Raw genomic sequence first — 18,490 nt, forward strand, 5'->3', positions numbered from 1 at the left:
AAATGGAGTTTCTCTGAAATAACCTTGAGAAATGTCAGCTTGAACTCAAGGTAAGAATCTGGTTTGATGGCAGCAGTGATGCCTTGGACAAATTGTTGAAAAAGAAAATGCATGCCAAGGACACTGAAGGACTAGGATGTGGTTCTAGTGAATGCTCCACCAGCATGAATGTCCCCCACAATGACATTCAGTTTGTTTCCTCAAATGGAGAAAACAAGGGACAAACCTTCATAGTCAGAAATGCTCCCCGGAAGAAGGTTGACCTAGGAACAACCCATGAAGACTTGCAGACAAGAATGAAGACTGGTATTGCAAGAAGGAGGAACAATGCAGATCCCAAAGGTAAAGGGAAGATGGGAGAATATAGCTTCACCAAAAGCAGGAACATGAGAAGTCAGCAAAGAAGACCTCCTACCGGCAGAGGACAAAGAAATGCTACTACCCACAGGATAAAGAAAGTGTGGGAGAAGAAGAGAAAAAATGGAAGAGTTGCCTAGAATGGACAACCAAGGATCCATTCTCAAGGAAGGAGAAGTGGAGATGCTAAACCTGTAAGATCTCCCCTTGCATGGCAGAATAAATTTGTAAGTATTATGCCATCCTTTGTCAATTATTGCTTTGCATGTAATGATTATGGCCATAGGGCAGATGAATGTAGAAAGAGATATAGAAGGAATAATCTAGGATCTCATAGACATCATGCACATGAGAAAAATGTATCTAGGAGTAGATAAATGCATATCCCCTCCCCCGATTATGCTAGAAAGAATCCATTTTTTGATCCTTGTAATGTAAATGTTGTATGTTATAACTGCAATGGATCTGGCTATAAAGAGTTTGAATGCAGTTTGAGGAACCTGCAGTCACATGGAGGCCAGTGTAGAAACCTTGCTCTGTAAAAAGGTAGGTACAAAGAATATGGATGTCAAAAACCTACATTGAACCAAAGGAAAAATGTCCCTGCAAGAGCAAGAGGTCAACCAGTTTCGGTTGCTAATCGCAGAAACATGACCAGAAGCAGATGGTCAAACCAGTATGTCAAGAGATTCCCCAATCATGAAGTTGGGATGGATGTTGTGTGCTACTATAGCACTGATTCTGTGTGTGATGCTGAAACCAGAAAAGGAAGGACTCGTCAGAAGAAGAAGGGAAAACCTACTCCCAAGACTGAAAATGGGAAGATGGATGAGACCAAGTAGGTATGGATGAAAAAGACCATGGACCAACACTGTGCATTCAATGCACAAAGTGATATCTCCTAAGGCCTAAAAGAGATGCAGGATCTTAGGGGGAGTATTATATTGGACTAGATCATTCACCCCCTTGGTGGAAGAGGACACATGGAAGAACAAGCTATTGTCAGTATGAAGGAAGAAAATGAGATAACAAGTGTGTGTAGAGGCTTCCTTGACTACACACCTATAGGTGAATGCTGGATCACTACTATTGTGTCAAAGTTTGATAAGTAACTATTGGAATCAAACACAAAGTGACACAAAGGTCAAAAGTCACAGGAAGGTGCTCTGGTAGTGATAGTTGACCAGTACAGAGAACCGATATGGTCAGGATGTTACCAACATGAATGCTAATAGGTACTTGCAGGTTATGTAAGACAATGAGGATGGAAATCATTGCAATATCCCTGATAGCATAGAATGTGAATTTATGTCTCAAGTGGTGTTGATGAAGACTTGAATGGCATATGTTGGCCTTGTGGTTGATCATGCAAGCATGCATATTTTTGGGCTAACTGGTTTAATCTATGGTATGGTGATGTCATTGTATGGCATTGTGTGGATTTAGGATCATGTCATAGGTTATGGTGGATACAATGGAGCTAAAAGATCATCAGATGATCACATTTTCATAGCTCAACCGATACATGGATATGATTGGAGCCCAAGTATTGGACCTGATTGGAGATAAGAACCTGAGATGTATGACTCAGGGGGAGTTCAATTGGTTATGATGCAAGGCCGAAATGCTTGAGCCTAAAAGTGTAAGTGCACTAATTGCCCAAACTGTAGATGATGGAAGTTACAGTAGGAATACCCAAGAGAATTTCATTGTTATGGGTATCTACTTGTCATTTGGTTGGTTGTATTGATGGGGAGGGGTACTCAAAGAGAGTCAATACTTTTTCAAAAGGCAGTCAAGTGATTTCTTATTGGGATCCCTTCATTATTAACTAGTCTATCAACCAAACTAAGCATCTAAACTCTCTAGGAGTGCTCCCAATCAGTATGTGCTCACTGGTTGCTCAGGCATGGTTGAGATTCATAAGGGTAAATCCAACCCTACACTATCAAACTCTGATAATATACTTGCAGGGGTTGTAGTAGGTGTTCATGAGGCTTTCCAAGGCTAATCAACTAGTTTTGAGTTTGGGTTTCATCCATTTCTCCATCGCTCTTTCCTTTTCCTAATTTCTAGGCCTAGTAGCCCTAGAGCCCCAATTAGCCCTACCTAACTGGTTTTTGTGGATTTATTCAAAATTATCCCAAAGACCCAAACAAAATAATTTGTGATATAAGTACCCTTTTGGAAGAACTTCAAGGTTAATGAAGAGAAAATGTAGTCTGACCGTACAGGTATGAAATCCAAAAATGGCTTGTTTTGAAGGGTTTCAGGGTCTTTTTGGTCTTCTTCAAGGGTTTAATGTCTTCCCTAATCTACCACACCTCCAAAATCTCACATAGGCTCTACCACACCCAAATTTATTATGCCAAACACTTGTCAACTCCAAACCTTCTCATCCCTGCAAGTACTTGCATAATTTCAATCACTTCCTAACCGGGCTATGACTGAGCTCGCCTAGGAAATGATGCCCAATGGCCTTTCAATGAACTCCAAATGAAAAAAAATATTATTTACACTATACAAAGGTTCCATGGCTTAATTCCCAAGGGTTATTGAGAAGAACTCAAAGGACTTCAAGCTAGAACCATGTTTGGGCCTCTCAAACCCTTGCTCAGGCCGAGAGATTTCAAAATCAAGAACTCAATTCAAAACTACAACACAACTAACCAAAATGCTTCCTAAGAACTACAAGAACATGTAAAAAACAATTATAAAATAACAACAATGAAATCAATCCATGAAGTACGGACTACTGCTCCAAATTAGAGAAAACACAAAGCAAAAACTTGGATAATGGTTTTCACTATGTATTAAGATCTTCTCTAGGTGTTCACCAACCTCATTACATTCATACTCAAGGAATTTATATGCCATTTTTTGGCCTCACTAACTCTCCATTGGTTTCTTAACCAACCCTTTTCTCAAAATTGCAAAAATTTGCTCAACGTTGCAAAATGTTGTCAAGCAACTTCGACAACTTTTGCCAAAAAGTGCATTTTTGCTTTTCATGCTTTGTTTCTCCTTCTAAACCCCCTAGGATGACTAAATACCACTAACATGACATGTATCAATGCCCAATAAGGCTTTTCAATAATTTTTACACCAAAATGCATGATTATGCTATTTTAGGCTTACAAGGGCTTATAAGCCAAAATTGAGCAAATGCATGATCCTATTGACATCCATCCTACCAATGCATAGAAAAAACACATGAGGACATATGAGAAGTCCCTTATTCATCATCCAAAACCAAACTATGGACCAACACACCAAAAATGAATAAATTGCACTCAAAACTAGGTGCTCCTGCACCATACTCACTCAATGAGAAAGAAGTCAAGTGACTCTTTTTAGGCAGCAAAGAAAGGGGAAATCTAAGCTTAGAAAAGTCTACCTCAGGTACCCAAGTAGCCTCTGATGCTGGAAGGTGCTGGAATTTAAGTGTTCCATATAGGCGATATGCCTTGTTTTCTTTAAAACTCTAGAATCTAATACCTTCTCGGCTTGGGGAATGGGCGCAGCTAGTAAGGGAAGGTTTGAAAGTGCTTGAGAGACCTTTGAGACTCTACTATCTTCTTCTGGAAGTGTGCCCTTATACTGCACCAAATATGCAACATTGAAGATGGGAGATAAAGCCATATCACTAGGTAGGTCTATCTTGTATGCATTATTGCCATACTTGGCCAAGAATTTGCAAGGACCTATCCTCCTCATCTGAAGCTTACTAGGGACACCATTCTAAAGCATTGCCTTGTTCAAATGAACCATCACCATGTCACCAACTGCAAATTGGATATCCTTTCTTTTCTTATCTACTCTTTCCTTGATTCTTTGAGTAGTGTCTAATAGGGCCACCCTAACCTGCTCATGAACCTCTTGCAAGGATTGAGCCATGTCTAAGGCATGCCCATGCTATTGTCCCATCTTTCCCACATCTCTAAGCTCCAAAACACCTCTAGGATGAAGGCCATACACAATCTCAAAAGGGCTTTAACTGGTGGACCTATTCACACTATCATTGTAGGCAAACTCAGCTTGGTGGATGATCTAATCCCAAGCTTGTCCATACTCCTTTGTCAGGCATCTAAGAAGATTTCTAAGTGTTCTATTGACCACCTCAATTTGTCCATCCATTTAGGGATGATAGGCTGAACTGAAAGATAGGTTAGTACCCAATCTTTACTACAAAAACATCCAAAATTGACCAATAAACTTTGCATCTCTATTTGACACAATGCTGATAGGTAAACCATGAATTCTAATAACCTCCTTGAAAAACAAATGATAAATGTAACTATCATCATGAGTGACCTTACATGGAATAAAATAAGACATCTTACTAAACCTATCTACCACAACATAGATGCTATCAAAACCTGATTTGGTTTTAGGTAAACCAACAACAAAATCCATACTTACACACTCCCATGGCCAGCTGGGGATAGGTAAAGGTTGATAAAGACCATCATTGGAGGAGGTACCCTTACCTCTTTGGCAAACCACACATTTCTCCACATATCTCTTGATATCTCTTTGCATCTTAGGCCAATAGTAAAATCTTAGGACAAGTTCTAGAGTCTTGTTCAAACCAAAATGTCCACTTAGGCATCCATTGTGCTTTTCTTGCATCAAGTTTTCTCTCATAGACCCTTTAGGAACACATAGCTACCCTCCCTTGAGCACAATTCCATCTTGTAAGGTGTAATCTACATATTCACTACGAAAATGGTTTCCAAACTCTTGGCAAACCTTGTAGGCAACAACAAAGTCTTCATCTTCTTTATACAAATCCTTGAAACTATACCCTGGAAATTTGAGCATTTGTCTTTTTGAACTATTCAACAATACTATACCCAGAGGATGATGATGAATTTAGCCTTTTAAATTTATCAAATGTTGATTCTTTTTGTTTGTTTGACGAGGCTGGTAGGTTTGACGTTGTTTGAGCCAGAGTTGATGAACTAGCTCCTTGGAGAGTTACTTTCTAATGAGAACGGGTCATAGCCTTTGCATATCATGATTCATTTTTTTTATCTTGGATTGTGATCACATTGCAATATTCAGATTGGGAAGGCTCAATCATGTTGATAACATTGTCATTGCTGGTGTAAGTATAATTTACTTTGGCACCTCCTTTGGTCTTTGAAGAATCACCTTGCTCGTAGATAGGTAAGGGGTCTTTAAAAGCTTTATGATCAACATTTGTTGGGTGATTCCCAACAACAATTTTACCAGCATCTATGAGATCTTGAATCTCATGTTTGAGCTTCATGCAATTGTTTGTGTTATGATCTTTATTCCAATGAAAGTTGCAGTATTCATTTTTTCTCCATCATTTTGGTTTGACTTCCAAATCATATGGCCTAGAATTATCTGGTAACGTTATCAGGTTGTTTTCCAATAGAGTTTTGAAAGCAGATTCGTATGATTCTTCCAGAGGAGTGAATTTACGTCTAGCTTTCGAATGCCAAGTTTTCGCTTTGAACCACTCTTTTGCTTTCTTTTGAGGATTTTTTGCTACGGTTTCAACTACTTTGAGTGCGTGTGTGCCACTAGCCAAGTTGAATGTCATGAGCTTTGAGTTGGTTTTAATAGTGTCTACTACTCTATTATTAACAAAGTTCTTATTGTTGTCTTTACCATACTTCCAATACTTGTTCTTCTCTTTAGAGCTAGATCCTGGTTGTGTTTCTTAACAAGGCGTGATATCTCCCTTCTTTATAAGCACATCTTCCATTCGGATAGCATTATCTACCATTTTGTTAAATTATGGGTGTACTTGCATTTGGATACTATATTTCAATTCAGGGACTAGATTATTGACGAATATATCCATTTTCTCAGCATCTAGGATAGGCCACGAATACCTAGAGAACATCTTTCTCCAATGTTGGAGGAAAGTGAGAAAAGGCTCCCCTATTTTCTATTTGGTATTGCAAAGTTCGATCATAGTAATAGGATGTTGAATGTTGTAGGAGTATTGTTGTAAAAATAGTTGGATTAGTTCTTCAAAAAAATTTATCCCTTTAGGTAGACTTGAGAACCATTCCATAGCTTGTCCTCCCAAACTCCTTGGAAAAAGGCACATGAGATACGTTTGATCATGCATGAACTCCATGCAGGCAACACAAAATTCTCTAACATGATCTTGAGGATCTAAGACACCATCATATTTGTCAAATTTTGGAATCTCAACTCTTGAAGGGAATGGAGGCATGTATAGGTTTTTGTCAAATGGAAATGGGCATATTATCTCCAGAGAATATTGTTTTGGGGACTTATCCTTGTTTTTGAGTTCTGTGAGATCAGTCCGTAAAGCTAGTAATTATCTGTGGACCATCATTATAGGTGATTCTTCCTTTTTAGTGATGAGAGTCTGAACGTCATATCTAGTAGGAAGTTTAGCACCTTGTTTAGCTAGTTCTAGAAAATAGTCTTCTTTTTCTCTAGCCATGATAGCCTTCATCATTTTTTGGAAATCTTTATCATTTTGACATTTATGAATATCTTTTTCTGGAGGTTTAGAATCTTCAGCTTCACTTGATGAGGAATCATTATCAGTTTCATGAATACTGAGATTGTCTTCATCATTTTGTTTTGTTCTAGGTATAGTGGGAGATAAAGGTTGATCATAAACTGGTATCTCTGATGATGAAGGTTTATCAGTCAAGGGATCCTCTTCATAAAATGGATTATCTTTATATGAAAAGGGTTGCCCTTTTCCTTTGGCATCTTTCTGACAAGAACTCCTAGTTTGAATAGTCATTTTTATTGATTGGGGTGACCTAAAGTTGTTTGTGATGCAGAAGTCAAGATCAAATTCAGAGCTAGTTGTTCAATTAATGTATTGTTTAAGAGGAGAAACTAATATTTGGTCTGGTTTCAGGAACAATCTATCCTATATAAGATATTTATCTAAGTTAATCCAAGAGAAGTGACTAAGAATCAGTCTGGTTTCAGGAAAGATCTATCTTGTATAAGACGTTTTATCTAAGTGACTTAGGTTTGATATGTAGTTGAATGAACTAGCTGAAAGATGATCAACAAATCATGCAACACAAATGGCAGAGGTACATTGTTTTGATCTGTTTATGCTCGGGACGATGATAACCAGGTTTATGCTCACTGTAGACTATTTTAGGAAAGTTTGACTATCCTAGACTGACAAAATCAGAGATTCGTACGACAGGTTTCTCAGGACCAGATGACAATTCAATAGCTTCAGGATGACAACAACAGTGTTTCGTACGAGTTGCTTCCTTGTATCGTACGATAGATGGGTATGTATAGAATGAAAGACCAATCAATATAATGTTTTATCGTATGACATAGGATGTAATGTGAAATGACAACTCTCAGAACCAGACAATAGACAATCAGGATTTGTACGACACAAGATGCAGGCTCAAATGACAAAAATGTTAAGACTAATGGAATTTCGTACGACACAGGATATGAAACCAAATGATAAATCAGAGGAATTGTACGACTGTTTGTTGGACAAAGGTAAAATTTTGAGTTTTCAATGACTGAGTATGACCAGATTTGAGATGGACTGAGTTTTGATCATTGATTGACGATGAGCAGTTTAGAGGTGGACTGAGTTCTTGACAGCTAAGGTATACTAGTTTGTGACATGGATAGATTTTTGACTTGGATAGACTAGTTTTGGACAGAGTTTCAACTGGGATAGACTAGTTTTGGATAGAGTTTTGACTAGGATAGACTAGTTTTGGGTAGAGTTTCAAGTGGGATAGACTAGTTTTGGACAGAGTTTCGACTGAGATAGACTAGTTTTGGACACAGATAGAGTTTTTGATCACTGATTTGTTTCTTGTTTTCTCTAGTTTTGGTATTTTAGTTTCAGTTTCAAGGATGAAAACACAAAAAAAACAGTATGAATAATAACTCCAATCACACACTAGTACATTTGGGCCTAATTTCTGGCGGCTATTTGTTGGAAGTCCAACGACACCACGTTGGACTTCTAACCAACTTAAGCATCCAAAACTCATCGTCGGTCTTCCCGATGATGCCATTTGTGTCGAACGTCCGACGACGTTATGAATTCTGACGATGACTGTATTTTCTCCCCCAGCCAAAAATTTTGACGGATTACGGTTAGAATTCTGACGGATGCTATGTTTTCTCCTTGACGACTATCCGACATGGAAGTGACGTTGGATATACAGCATCCTTGTCGGATGTTTATTTAGTTGTCGTTGGAATTTTGATGGTATCACATGATGTGGGTTAGATGGCTTTGCCATCAGTGCATGAAAGAATTGAACGAGTTCTACTTTTAAAAATTGCATAAAACATTTTTTATTTATTTGATTCAGTGTTATTTGCAAAAAAAGATTATCAATGATGTTTCCTTTCTCCAAGAATTGTCTAGGATCTTTCCATCAGATAATATGTAACATCCAATGACTAAATATTTTCTTTACAAATGCTTATTTTATTTAATTCTCATCTAAGCGTGAATTAAAATTTATATCTGTGCGGAAGGGGAACATACAAGCTGAAGACTCATCTGCAAGTAAATTTCGTAAAAGAAAGCAAGAAGACATTATCTTGAATGACATGGAAACAAGCTCATCAACTGCCTAGAAGAGAGCAATTGTAGAAAAGAAGAGGAAAGTGTTAAAGGGTGATAAATACATAGAGGGTATGCAATACAAACAAACAATGTCTCGAGTGTGTGATGTGACATCTCTAATTTATGTCTGGAGGGACTAACTGGTTTTGGAGTTCCTGGGAAACCTATTGGGCCACGCTTGGAGGAAATCAATGTGTTCATGCAACGAGCACCTTTTTTCTATTATGAGAATGATGCGTTTGCACTGAAGGATATTTGGAAGGCAATATCTAAAAATTTCTATAGTGTGGAACCATAGCTGGCGGACTTGAAGTACTTTGCAGCTTCCAAAAGACCAAGAGGTTATGTACACAATCTCCCAATAGAAGGGCGATTTCAAGAATGACCTCTCCCCCCCATGACTATTCAGGAAGCACTTCCTGAGACAAAGGACTATTGGCCTCCATGGGATCAAAGAAAAAAATTGAAGCATAGACTCTAGACGATGTGGTGGTGTCCTTTGTGAAGAACTCTACACTATAATTGAAAATTCATGAGGGAAACTGCAAGATAGTCAATAGAAATACATTCTTGAAAAGTGGGAAGAATGGATCTTGGTTTGGGTGGGGCCAAGTCAAGTTTCTCCTCTAGAGGTTGATGAGATAGAAATCATATTAGGATTTGAAAAAGATCACACTCGTGGAACTTCGTGTGCGACTGATCGATTGCACTATTTGGAATGCATTACCCAAACAGCGTAATCGATCAGTCGCACACGAAGCTCCACCTGTGTGATATTTTTCAAATCCTAATATTATTTCTATCTTGTCAACCTCTAAAGGATCCACCTAGCCTAGCCCCACACAAACCAAGTTCCATTCTTTGCACTTTTCAAGAATGCATTTCTGTTCACTATCTTGCAGTTTCCCTCATGAATTTTCAATTATAGTGCAGAGTTCTTCATGAAGGACACCACCACATCGTCTACAGTCTAGCAATTCAATTTTTTTCTTTGATCCCATGGATTCCAATAGTCCTTTGTTTGAGAAAGTGCTTCCTGAATAGTCATGGGGGGGAGATGTAATGCTTGAAATCGCCCTTCTATTGGGAGATTGTGTACATAACCTCTTGGTCTCCTGGAAGCTGAAAAGTACTTCGAATCCCCCAACTCTAGTTCCACACTATAGAAATTTTTGGATATTGTCTTCCAAATATCCTTCGGTGCAAAAGCATCATTCTCATAATAGAAAAAAGGTGGCCCTTGCATGAACACATTGATTTCCTCCAAGCATGGCCCAATATGTTTCCTAGGAATTCCAAAACCAGTTAGTCCCTTCGAACATAAATTAGAGACGTCACATCACACACTCGAGACATTGTTTGTTTGTATTGCATACTCTCTATGTATTTATCACCCTTTAACACTCTCCTCTTCTTTTCTCCAATTGCTCTCTTCTAGGCAACTGATGAGCTTATTTCCATGTCATTCAAGATAATGCCTACTTGCTTTCTTTTACAAAATTTACTTGGACACAAGTCTTTATCTTGTATGTTCTACTTCTACACAGATATAAATTTTAATTCACGCTTAGATGATAATTAAATAAAATAGGCATTTGTAAAGAAAATATTTAGTCATTGGATGTTACATATTATCTGACGAAAAGATCCTAGATCCAATTCTTGGAGAAAGGAAACATCATTGATAAGCTTTTTTTCAAATAACACTAAATCAAATAAATTAAAAATGTTTCATGTAATTTTTAAAAGTAGAACTCATGCAATGCTTTCATGCACCGATGGCAAAGTCGTCTGACCCACACCATTATCCATAATAGAACAAATCACTATAATAGGCTATTATAAGAATCTATACAAAAATATGAAAGAACATTAAATTACCATTACAAACCCATAAACCATTAAATAGTGAAAATAGATATAAATTTGTAAATGTCTCCCTACAAACACCACAACCATAACCAAAACAAAAAAAATTCTAAACTAAGTAGCCGGTGAGTTGCAAATCTACAACATCTCTCAGATGATCGAACTGTTTCTTAATTTTGTTCTTCTAATTAGTCAATGGATTTAGTTGCATGTACAAGTTTTCTATTTGAAGCCTTTTGTTTCTTTTTGCATCATTATTCATGTCTATAGTATTGGATAGTTGTACAATTTGTAATGATATAATATCTATGTGACCCTTAATAATATCCTTAGTATATTTAGGCCATTTCCTTTAAAACATGTATGCCGCCACTACATCCTTTACACTTTTCTAAAAAAAAAATTATGCTTTCTTGTAGTTGGATATGTGTTGTTGCACATCTAATCACCAAAACTTCTAGTCTTTTCTCTTCCACCTTCTTCTATACATCCTTCAAAACTTTGGCTTCCAATTTGAAAGAATGTTCCTTAAATCCATTAAGCATCAATTGTTTTTTCTCTACACTTGACAAAGACTCGTCCAAAAATACTTCTAGAAGTCCTTCATGAAGGACTTTCACTTCATCATTAATAAGTTATGATCCCTATATTTGAGACTTAATAAAATTCTTGTGAGTAGAATGGTGAAGTTTATCACCCAAACAAATCATATGCAAGGGAGACAATCATTTAAGGTCTATCTGATCTTGAGACATTGATGCCCACTTTAGCATGTCACATCCTAAATTGACAAGACTCATGATTGGGACCCAAAATATGACCCCTCATTCCTTGCATCATTTGTGAGAAAAAATTAAAACACTTTATGTATGATTAGGTATAAAAGGAAGCCTACCCTATCATTTGAAGGAGTCTGCCTACAATTCAAGTGATCTCTTAATTATAAAATCAATTCAATTCCAAGTGAACAAGCAATCAAGCATTCATCAAGCATTAAAGGAGAACTCAAGTTAAAGCACAACATTCATGATCAACAGTCTGCATGACATCCTAAAACCTTGTGTGAGGATTCAAGAAAGATTCATCAAGGTATCATGTTCAATTTTAAGCATTTTTAGATTAGATCTAAAGGGATAATTTTAAAGAGGGAGGAAGAGATCTTTTCCTAAAGATATCTACCTCCAAAAATAGAGGAGATATTTAATAAAGATATCATCTTTTAAATTAAGAAATGGGTAGGAGATTAAGAATACAAACCTTCTATATTGCACACTTCAAGGTATATTCAAACCTATTTGACCTAGGAATTCCCCCATCAACAAACCTATTTTCATCATTTTGTGTGTAGGAAATTGATTCAGGAGTTATGTGTGAAGAATTTGGCAAAGTAAATGATGACAATCAAACTCAAATTTTGATGGCATGAAAATCAGAAGAGTAGGCCAGTTCACACCTCCTAGTCCCAAGAATTTTTGACAACCTTTTGATAGTAGATTATGTGTACCATCCTAATCCAAAAAGCATTCATTTTGTCTACACCCGATAGTCATTGCTAAAATCAGTTTAAAGTGTATTCATTTAGGGACCTTTCATAAAATATTCTCAACTTACACATCATAAAAGGATCTTAAAATATTCATTATTTATAATGATAAGAATTTGGTTGTTCCATACACCTTCCTTTACTATTTTAAAAATATCATCGACCAAAATATTGTGCAGCAGTAGCATGGAGTGCATTTCATCTATTTTATGCTCAAATATTTCATCATACCACTTTCTTTTCAAAGGCGACTAATCGATTGCGTTGTTTGGGTAATGCATTCCAAATAGATACAATTGCATACCATTTATTTGTCTTAAAAGCCTTTTATCCCGATGGCATTAAATTAAAGTTCTTTCTCTATTTTCTGGTGATCTCTAGAGAAGAGGTTGCTTTGCATCAACCTGGGATACATTTAACTTGTGTTATATCTGCGTAAATATGTATCCTAGGTTGATGCAATGCAACCTCTGCTCCACCAATACCAGATAGAAGAGAAAGTACTTTAATTTAATGCCATTAGGATAAAATGCTTTCAAGACATATATTAGGTATAAAAGGAAGCCTACCCTATCATTTGAAGGGGTCTACCTACAATTCAAGTGATCTCTTAATTATAAAATCAATTCAATTCCAAGTGAACAAGCAATCAAGCATTCATCAAGCATTGAAGGAGAATTCAAGTTGGTGCAGGTGTATTTGGAAGACCAAAGGACTCAATGAAGCCATTAAATAATTTTGAAGGTCTTAGGAGTGAAGAGCCAATCAATTATGATGTCTTAAGGTCCATTATGGCCTTTAATGATGAAAATTGTAATAAGTTTGTAATTTGTCCTAAAGGGCCTGGTAAGGACCTTAGGACCAACAAAAAGATGTAATAGGAATTTATGGCTTAGGGAGTCTAGAAGAGTTTAGGCAAGTTCAATAAATCATTTCATGACATTGTGTGTCAGTAATTAAGAGTTTTTGATCAAATGGTTGATGTAATGTTTTATACGACAGAGAATGCTGGTGTACAGACTGGGACAAGCAATAGCAACAAATTCTTGTTTTCTTGCAATTTTTTGGTGTTTTGGCTTATGGTAACTTTGTCTTGAGTGTGTATTCAAATTCCTAATGCATTGAAGAGACCTTTAACATCTTATTTTCAAGGAAGATGCACTGATAATCCATTTGTCTCAGACTTTAGACTAGTTGCATTGACTATTCTAACAGATTTGTGCAATTTGTTATTTGATTTGGTTGATTTACAATGATAATGGTCATTCCATGAATGTAAAAGGCCTAATATTCATGGGATGGAACTCCTTTAACATGTACAATAAAGTACTAGCAAGTTGATGTGCAAATTGGGTGGAGAACCGGGGTGATCACCAAAAAAGTGAATGTAAGAGTGGAGAAATTGCTTGCTAAGGAGCAGCAGTAGCAAATACACCTTAAGGAGGGGAACATTTTATTATTGATAGTGTTTAGACATTTCAAATGAAAGGTGAATCCATCATCATTTGGAAGGTATAGTGTTTGGAAGAGGGGTAATATGAGAAACCCTACTTTTAAGGGTTTGTGAGAGACTAAATAAGGGATTTTGCATCTAAGAAGGTTAAACCTTGTAAATAATTGCATTTTACTTAGTTTTGAATCATATTGGATGACTGTTGAGAGTCTGGGAGTCCAGGAGTTAAAACATTATATACTTCTTTTGTAAAATTGCCATTTTTGGAGTCCAAAAATAGTGCATAGTTACAGGACATCATATACTTTCCAAAGAAACCATATTCAATATTTTGTTAAGTTGAAGAGAAGCCAAATGGGTGTCTGAATATCCAAATTTTTTGTTTAGTTGTTTGGGAAATTTGAGAGAAAACAATTCATTTTCCTCGCTGGAGGGCTAATTGGGCAACTAGGCCTAGAAGGCTAAAAAGAGGGCTTTGCACTTAAACAAGTTCTTGGAACCACAAAACCAATTAAAAAAACTTATTTGGAGGTATTAAAAACATTCAATACCTTTGGAATTATCAACATTCATGATCAACAGTCTGCATGACATCCTAAAACCTTGTGTGAGGATTCAAGAAAGATTCATCAAGGTATCATGTTCAATTTTAAGCATTTTTAGATTAGATCTATCCTTTACCTCAAAAGGAAAACATTATACTTCAAGGTTAATTCACAACCCGAGGTTTGACCTAGGAAAACCCCCATTAACAAACCTATTTTTCGTCATTTTGTGTGTAGGAAATTGATTCAGGAGTTACATGTGAAGAATTTGGCAAAGTAAATGATGACAATCAAACTCAAATTTTGATGGCATGAAAAGCATAAGAGTAGGCCATTTCACACCTCCTAGTCCCAATAATTTTTTACAACCTTTTTATAGTAGATTTTGTGTACCATCCTAATCCAAAAAGCATTCATTTTATCTACATCCGATAGTCATTGCTAAAATCAATTTAAAGTGTATTCATTTAGGGACCTTTCATAAAATATTCTCAACTTATACATCATAAAAGGATCTTAAAATATTCATTGTTTATAATGATAAGAATTTGGTTGTTCCATACACCTTCCTTTACTATTTTAAAAATATCATCGACCAAAATATTGTGCAGCAGTAGTATGGAGTGCATTTCATCTATTTTTTGCCCAAAGATTTCATCATACCACTTTCTTTTCAAAGGCAACTGATCGATTGCGTTGTTTGGGTAATGCATTCCAAATAGATACAATTCCATACCATTTATCTGTCTTGAAAGCCTTTTATCTTGATGGCATTAAATTAAAGTTCTTTCTCTATTTTCTAGTGATCTCTAGAGTAGAGGTTGCTTTGCATCGACCTGGGATACATTTAACTTGTTTTGTACATGCGGAAATATGTATCCTAGGTCGATGAAATGCAACCTCTACTCCACCAATACCAAATAGAAGAGAAAGTACATTACTTTAATGCCATTAGGATAAAATTCTTTCAAGACATATACTAGGTATAAAAGGAAGCCTACCCTATCATTTGAAAGGGTCTACCTACAATTCAAGTGATCTCTTAATTGAAAAAGAAAGGAAGAGATAGTTGTAAAAGAGATATTATGGAAACATTAAACATAATTTAAATGAAGACAACCAAAATAATGCAGAGAGATAAAAAAAATTCTATAGAGCAACTATTTTACATACATCAAATACAAAATTGTAGGGTGGAACAATAAAAAATGGCAAATCAAGGAAATAATGAAAGATCCACACCAAATTCTTATACAATGTAGTCCAGTTGAAGGATTTTCATTCAACATAAGATAGTGAAGGGGTCATTATGATGATTTATTTGAAGGTTCATAAGTTAAAGGTAGTCACTAACATATAAAGAGTGAATAAATTGAAGAGCCTGATGAATTGCCAACGTAGCATGAGGATGTATGATGTTAACAATAGCAAAATGATATTATGATGGTGTTGAAACTACAAAAAGTTTTGATCATATTTTTTTTGAGAATGAAAGCAACCACCTTGAGCTCATGAATGATAGGCATCATGTTGTAGATTATCAACCCTTGTTGAACAAGGGTGTCACATTTTTTAGGCTCGATCAATGCAAGGAGACATTTTGTGTATAAGTAGAGAGGAGAGGTCTATGTATTTGTTTATTTTCCTACAAAACAATGAAAGAGGTCCTAATCAAGGAACACACATGTCGAAGCAAGGAGACAATTTGTATTCAGGACAATTCTATGCAAGAAAGGATATCAAGTTATAAAAGATAAAAATCAACAAAGGTAAAGTGGATCCTTAAAAAAAGAGGAACAATTGACAACTATTATTCTTGCTCCACAATGTAGAGACAAGAAGAACTAGGCTATTACATTGCCTCCCAAGTATGATTGCACATGAAATCGTAGTACCATGAATGACAATGAGCCCCTAAAAGGTAATTAAGCTACCAATGTCATATAGCAAGATAAAAACATAATAGGTTATAAATGTCATTTAGAAGGGATATGATGAGTGTATAACTCATTGTCACCTATTATTTAAATGTTACTAGAACTACAATAAGTTGTTGAATTTTAATCTCCAAATCATGACATCCATTAGTGGAATAGTTGACGATGCTTGAAAAAAAGATTTTCCTAATTTTATTTATGGTTTTTTCTTCAATTTTTCAAGGGGAGAGTAATAAAGTTGGCTTTAAGAAACTCATACAAAATTATCTCTTGTTGTGATATTAAAAGTTGTTGGAAAAGTCATAGATATATTAGACAATGGGGGAGGGGATGTCAACAAAGGAGGATAGAAACCTAAATCTTCTTTAGAAAAATGTAATGTATATTTCTCATGAACCTCTATACTTCATTGCACACATCCTAAATCATGTCCATTGCATCCATGTGTATAATTAAATGTGGTATTTAAATCATGTCTAGAGGAGTGTGTTCATTCATATTTTCAAAGTTTAAAGATTCTCAACCATCTTCAAGACATGTGTTGGAAGAAGAGGCTGGAATAGATTTAGAAGAAGCTTCAATAATTGACACATACAAATCCCTTGAGACTTCATATTTGGATATGTAAATGTTATTCAATTGTCAATTCAAGATGCAATTTATATTGAAGGTTATCTTTTCTTTCAAATATGTGTTATATCTTTAATATGATAAATCTGATTATAGTCTTGTATGTTGCAGATGAGAGGAGCATTTATCGATTTCAATGTCCTTCTCACAAATGCCAATTGATATATATATATATATATATATAAGCAAGGAGGATCAAGAAATACTTTGATTGGTCATGTCTATTAGACATGATCGATCAAGATATTACTTGATCGCACCTTTTGAATTATCATGTATTTACCAATCGGTGTATATCACTTAACAAACCACCTGATACTTAATCAGCGTGTCTATCATATGCAAGACAATCGATACTAATCAGTATGTATTAGTTAAGCTCGATAAAAATCAATGTTCACAGTTAATATATTAACCGATATTAATCGGAGTGCATTGGTTAAGCCCGATAACAGTTGGTGTTCATAGTTAATATGTTAACCGATATTAATCGGAGTGCATTGGTTTTAATGTAAACCGATACCAATCGGTATTCTATGCTATGAGATTTACAACTGATGATTATCGGTAGTTAAGAATTGATCGAACTTTGCAAGTATGGTTGAATATATACAAATTTAAGAATGATCATCAAATGAAGGAACAATAGCTTGAAGTTTTCATCATAGTTTATCGATAGGATAGATGATTGAATGAGAGACTTCATTTATCTCTCATTCAATCATTTATCTTACCAAGGCTATCATGCATTAACAGGATAGAGGGACCTTATATCAAATTAAGGAAGGCATAAGAGTGATATATGTATTAGTATAATTATCATACTTTTTGAATATTTATCCTTAGTATAATATTGGAAATAGTATCTTATACTAATTAGGGAGTCGTAATTAGGATATTATTTTCCCATTTTTAATTGTTGATCTCATTATTTAAGACATAAATGATTTTCATCATTTCTTTTCTTTATGTGGAATATATATCTAATGTAATTATTTATTTATTTTATAAGAAAATAAATCTATTGTAGTAATCATGTGGTTTTTTTAATTTTATCTCTTGTCTAAGAGAAAGTATTGAAGATCATAACTCTAACATGGCTTTATTTTGGATGAGTAACAAAATTCCTCTATTATTTATCCTATGATAGATGTTCATACCTTGTTCAAAAAATTCCAATTTCTGTGAGGTAGTTTGTCAAACAGTCGGCATGCTAGTTCAAAGCTCCCATTTTCGCACAGGCTAGGGGATGTTGACAGAGATTTACACCTATACCCACACCAATATAGAATTAGAAGCTTTTCTCGGGATCACCATTTCAAGGCTCTTTATCTTGCTTTGCTTGGGATCACCATTCATTTCTAGCAAGACTCGAGCATTGATTTTGAATAGATATGATCTCTATTCAGCAGATTCTCCAATTGTAGATCCAGATGCAAAGTCAGTTTCATATCCCCCAGATGCTAATCGATCGTATCCATATCCAATGGCAGAGGGGCAAGTGGATCTTCCAGAATCAGATCGAGTTGGATATTAAAATGTTGCTGATCC

The sequence above is a fragment of the Cryptomeria japonica genome, chromosome 9, assembly GCF_030272615.1.
Source record: "Cryptomeria japonica chromosome 9, Sugi_1.0, whole genome shotgun sequence".
Lineage (NCBI taxonomy): Eukaryota > Viridiplantae > Streptophyta > Pinopsida > Cupressales > Cupressaceae > Cryptomeria > Cryptomeria japonica.